This window comes from Mesocricetus auratus, unplaced genomic scaffold (assembly GCF_017639785.1).
Source record: "Mesocricetus auratus isolate SY011 unplaced genomic scaffold, BCM_Maur_2.0 Super-Scaffold_100021, whole genome shotgun sequence".
Lineage (NCBI taxonomy): Eukaryota > Metazoa > Chordata > Mammalia > Rodentia > Cricetidae > Mesocricetus > Mesocricetus auratus.
Window position 1 is genome coordinate 1,681,319 of NW_024429202.1, and position 6,136 is coordinate 1,687,454.

Below are 6,136 nucleotides of genomic sequence, written 5' to 3' on the forward strand. Positions count from 1 at the left end.
ATGGCTAAGGCCAGATAAGTGTGGAGACACTGACTTGAAGAAAATAAACTAGGTTACTTAAGAGTCTGGGTCCACGAATGGTTTTTGCATCTTCAGAAATTATAACATCTCAGATAAAGTTTTGTTCTATTTGAAAATCATTATGAAATACTATAATGTTCCCAGTGAGGTGTACTAACTCCCACCGTATTTTGTCTTCATGCAGCTTCATCAAAGAAACGTGTCCCCCTCAACCCCGCCCCCTTGTAAGGCCAGGACATGGGAATAGGCTGGCTCGCTGCTCCTGACTCTCTGTAGTCCATCAGTTTGAAGAAGTCTAAAAGCGTCCTCCTCAATGACGTTAGCTATTTTCAAAGGCAAGCAATACAATATTTAGAACAAGGAAGACAGGTTGCAGCTTCTGTCTCGAAGGTGGTATATTTTCTAGAAGGTGGACTTTGACATTTTTCTGGCTCACTAATATCTTTTCTTTTTCTCATTAAAACTACACTTCATTTATGAGAAAAATACATTACCATACGTGCCACAAATAGAAGCCAACACACCAAAGTAAGTAACTGCTGCTAAAGGCTGAGTAATTGAATGTAATTCACTCTTGCAGCACGTGTGAGCACGCGCGCGCGCGCGCACACACACACACACACACACACACACACAGAATTTTGGCCTTTCAGCCCTTTCTGAAGTCACACCTATGCTTCTTTAACTCTTCAGTGTTTGCACTTGCGAAACTGGGGGGAGGGGAGAATCAGTTGCATTGAAAACACAAAATCAGTAAGTTTGTTTCTCTTCCCTACCTGTTTTCTGACAGGGAATATGTTGCATGTGTGGATGCTTACCTAACAAAGCGTCCCATGTGTGGACAGAGTGCAGGGTTTGAGGAAGGTATTGGAACTTAATTCTCCGAACGTAACTGATGGAAATTGAGGCCATTCTATTTCAAGAGATTCTTGCTTTCAAAGTCACCCTGCATTTCTGGAGCTAATTTGGTCGGAAAAGAAACTGGTTAGGTGAAAACCCCAAATGTTTCCAAGCCTCAGGCTGCAGGTGTCTGAGATAAAAGTAAAAGTCCATATGCTAGTAGAAAGGGAGAAGGTAGAAAGGGAGAAGAGCAGGCAAGAAAATAAAGAATAAAGGACAGGGGCTGAAAGAGGGGGGAGGGAGGAAGGGGGACAGACAAGAAGGAAGTGTTTGGGGGCTCACTTACTCTGTGAATTGATCTTAACAGATAATACACGCATTTAGAAACTCAGACTGCGCATGTCTGTGCTCCAGCAGCTCATTCTGCTTAGCTAAAGCAACATCTTTTTTTTCCCCAAAAAATCTGTTTCCTTCTTACATAGTCCAAATGTTAGAATGTGGTTTGAATTCTTTTTTGAACATTAATTTAAACAGTATGGGAATAGATCAGCCCTTATAAGTCTAAATAAAACTTCCTTCGACATCCATAATATGCTGTGCTTATTTGGAGGCTAATGAAGTTGGAAAGAAAAAGTGGGAAAGAGTTAAATACAGAAAAGAGTAAGCTTCATGAAAGATTTTTTTCTTATAAAATTTAATTGCTGCTCTCCTACCCAACCTATTTAAGCAGAAATTCACAACACAGCTTTAAACTGGCTTCCATTCCGGCTCTCCAAATGTTCAGATATGTTGACCTGAACAGAAAAATGCAAAGGAAAAGGAAAAACCCGTGCCACTCTGTGGAAAGCAGGGAACCAGTGTGGATGGGGAAGAACAGACAGCCAGATTGTCTGGAATTAAAGACAAGCCATGTTTGACATTCAAACGCTGTGCCTTTTGATGGCTTTCAATCACACGCAACTCCTACTGCCATAATAATAAGTAAATTGTGTCACACACAATCACAACACACATTTTCAAAAAGAGCATGAAGGAACGCACCCAGCATTGCCTGGTGGAGACATTGTCATCTCTTCTCACAGGGAGAATCTGTGCTGACTTCTTAAGGTCAGCCAGGCTCATGAGCCTAGGAAGTCACATCATTTTTTGTAGCTCTGTGAGTTATAACCAGAACCTTCTATTTGAATCAATCAAGTAGTTCTCTCCTCTACTTTAAGGTGGAAGCCAAGTACATAGGTAGACGGAACATACACTCACCTGCAGAAATCATAGAACCCTTGACAAGTCTGCAAGACCTCATCTTCATAGTTTGAGTTGATAGAACCATGGATTTGCTTTGCAAGTTGAGTGCCTTCTTTCTACTAAAAATAAATATTATTGTCTAAAGCAAAGCTTTCTGTAAGAGTGGCTACTACATTGTTCTTGGGGGTATTTTGTGATATGTGTATGTCTTTCTCTGTGTGTTTCTCATACAGATGCATACAGGCAGCATCTCATCATTCTAAGAGTTTCATAATTCCTAACATCCAGGGACAGAAGCACCATGGTCTCTGTGTAACAGGACACTGGCCTCGAGGGGCAGAGGACTCCTCTCCTCCCCTCCTTCCTCCTATTCTCTGTTAGAGAGGGAGCCCAGTTATTCAGCTCTGAAGTGATCTGAAAGTTTGTGTACTCCCACCCACTGTAGAATTCCCAACCCTCTTACAAAAATACCATCTAGGGACACTAGATTTTCTTTCAATAACCCTTACCTCAGCATACATACCTTAACTGTCACTCAAGTAATGGAACTGGGTCTACTGAGAAGTTTCACCAGGGTCAACTGGGAATCATTTAGGACTGATGGTGCCTAATGGTTTTATGAAAAGAATCTGAGGCATCCTAGACAGCACTTGGGGAGTCAGCAAGGAATTAAAGATGAACAGCAGCCACAGTTCTTAATCAGGAGCTCTTTCTATGAGAAAAAAAGGGAAAATTAAAAAAAAAAGTGTTCCTGCATTACCTACAGTGTTGTTAATGTAACTTTCTATTTACATAATATGCAAAAAGGGCTGTCTGCAAACTGCAGTAATCTATATGGAATGAGGACAAAAGATACTGATTTCTCTAAAATGTTCTTGTTAAGGAATAATCAAGAAGTTAGAACCTCTAATCTTGCAGTCAAAGCAGAAGTTTGGGGGATTTTTTCTTTTTTTTTTCATTTTTGCTCATGTATATATATTCACATGCACAGACGAGTACAGACAGATTTACAGATATCAAATATATCGTCTTTAACATTCAAGAACAAAATTAAACTTCAAAGAAAAAGTTGAAGTTTCTAGTTGAAGGGTACATTTACTCACTTTTGCTTTAGCCTTAAGCACTTCCTGGGAGTTTGCTCTGACACATCTAAGGAAAAGTTAGGATTTGACTGTGTTTGCTCATGTACGTATAAGGAGAAAAAAGGTGGTGGTGGAACTGGAAAGACGAGGAACAGAGGGGATGAAAGAAAAGAAAATGAGAGCACAAGGAGAACAGTGATTGGAGATGGACTGGACAAAACTGAGACGGAATGGACAGAAATGGAATAGCAGAGTAGAAAGAATTACAGTGGGGCTGAATGCAGTAAAGCAAAGTCGTGTGGAATGCAGTACAAGGCAGTACAAACTGAAAAGATGCTTCCAGGGCAGCATAACACCACGCCATGAATGAGTGAAACCTGAGAGATCAACACCCGCAGTTGTATAGCAAATGGGGCTGACTGTGAGCTGAGAGTCCCAGTAGCTTACTAATGGTCATTAGGTGTTTTGTTGCAGTTCAACAGTTTCAGTAAACAAAACCAAATGAGAAGTGGAGGTGTTGTGCGAAAATTCAGGTGCAAAGGTGTAAATCCTTGCACAGTTTTAGACTAGCACATGCATATTTTAGAACTACAACTGCTCATTGACTGACTCTCCTACTACCAATCACTTTGACTCTTCAATTAGACTTCAATGAGTTAAAAAATTCATATTAGCCTGAAATTGGGGTTTTCCACAGAAAAGTTACACAGATTCCCAAACCCAGACATCCTAGTGTATATTTTACACATATTTTGATGAACCCCTGTTCCCATCTCCTTTCCCCTTTGTAAGGAGGATACTGTAACACGTACACTGAAGAGGCACTGTGAGGACCCAACAAGAGTGTCTTGAGAAAACTCTAGTTGTCACGGCACCTTGTGAGGGTTATTTTACTGAGTCGCTCTTCTCAAGTGACTGACACTGGCCTTGTGTTGTTGGGGCCGCCTGTTCCAAAGAAAACCCAGGTCTCCTTCCACTGTAAGATGACGTTTTCCTTGGGAAGCCTGTGAGGGTGAAAGTCATGCCTGACACCCACTCAGCAGGGTTCTAAAGCTCCATGCTCCTGGCAGTCATCAGTCCCAAAGTCAACACTGAGCTTGAAGTGAATCCTTCTCTGTCCTTAGCTCTTCCCATTCACATGTCATTGAGTCTTGTTGAAAACGGGTTCTATAGATGAATCCCTTAATTTTACAGATGAAGAAATTGAGGCTTAAGTCACCCAATGAATTTTTCAAGATCGTAATCATTGCAATGTCTGGGAGGCTGGAATAGTGATCAATGTCCAACTTTCAGATTTTTATACCCCACCAACACAGTAGAGTTCATCATTACATGCCCCTCTCCAAATGCTATCAAAAACTTTGCTAGAAAAAAAAAGTGATTGTACATTAGACCGTAAGAAGGAAAATGTGTATTGGGGGAATAAAGCAAATTAAAGGATATGTGTGTAGCAGTTTCTGGTCTTGACCCAGGTTTGGCTTTCCCGAGTCCTCTAAATTCTACAGAAGTAAATAGTACAGACTTTACTAAAAGTTCTACTCTATCTTACTGCAGTGGGGAGTCTTGGCGGAGACCAGGAAATCTACCTGATTACAATAATTTCTCATACAAAACTATTTGGTTTCATGAGTTTGTACAACAATCTTACCTCACATTATTGCTGTACTTAGGTAGTGAAGGTCTTCTTCCATACCCTTTATTCTTAATGTAGGTATCAGGGACCAAGCAATGAGAACAACAATTTGAAGACAGTCTGATGGGATAAATACAAAATTAAATAGTGGTATATAGAAGCATCTGTAGGAGTGAAATTTAAAATTTAATTATTAATTTAGCAATATACATGCACTATTTTGCTTTAAAGATAAAAATAATATAATTAGGGCTGAGGAGATTACTGTTAAAGTGAAACAACTATGAGGACCTGAGTTCAGATCCTCAGAGCATTCACAAATGGATGCCAGTGCCTTTGTGGCACTGAAAGGCAAAGATAAAAGATGTTCTGTTAAGAAAGATGTCTGCATTAGCTATTTCAAGGAGCTCTGGTTCAACTGAGCTACTCTGCCTGAGAAAGAAAGTGGTGCAAAGTATTCCAGAAGATGGCCTCAACATCACTTAGTCTCTGTCTCTCTCTCCCTCCCTCTGTCTGTCTGTCTATCTCTGTCTCTGTCTCTGTCTCTGTCTCTGTCTCTGTCTCTCTCTCTCTCTCTCACACACACACACACACAATGGAGGGGTATGGAGAAAGAAAATAGAATTAAAAAATGTGTCCATCCTTGAAAATATGCATAGGGGTAACATACAAACTGAATGGGTTATATTCACATTTGCACTTACATTTATATGTGCATGTAACAACAACTAATGAAAGAAGAGGTCATATGTTGAAAGAGAGGAAGGGAAAATGTTGTAATTATATTAAAATATCAAAAGTAAAAGAAATAATAAAAAAGTATGTTACACCAAATGATGGGAGATGTTCTTCTGTATGCTGTTAATATATGTTTCTTTTATTGGTTGATGAATAAAACACTAACTGACTGGTAGCCAGGCAGGAAGTATAGGCAGGGCTACCAGATGAGGAGAATGCTGGGAAGAGGAAGGCAGAGAGGGGCCACCAGGGAGACACCATGTAGTCACTAGGAAGGTAGGATGCCTGGGAATTCTCCGGTAAGATAAGACCATGTAGAAATACATAGATTAATAGTTATGAGTTAATAATTATGTGAGAGCCAGCCAATAAGAAGCCTGAGCCATTGGCCGAACAGTTTATAATTAACGTAAGCTTCTGTGTGTTTATTTTGGATATAAATGGCCGTGGGACCAGGTTGGACAGAAACTGCATCTACAACCACATGTTTGCATTTTTTTTCTAAGTTTAAGTGTCATTAGATATTTGGCAAGGGAATGTGCCTCTCTGGAACTTCCAAGTTCATGCTCATGGCCGTTCA

The 6,136-nt window shown here is 40.2% G+C and overlaps 1 long non-coding RNA gene across 1 annotated transcript; it reads right to left on the reverse strand.

The window, feature by feature from the left end:
• Nucleotides 1–230: 230 nt before the first annotated feature.
• On the reverse strand, nt 231–4,935 carry LOC110341310. Its single transcript, XR_002383203.2, has 3 exons — nt 4,834–4,935; nt 2,627–2,815; nt 231–2,222 (listed from the first exon to the last, which is right to left on the reverse strand). It is a non-coding gene; the product is annotated as an uncharacterized LOC110341310 (long non-coding RNA).
• Nucleotides 4,936–6,136: the final 1,201 nt, after the last annotated feature.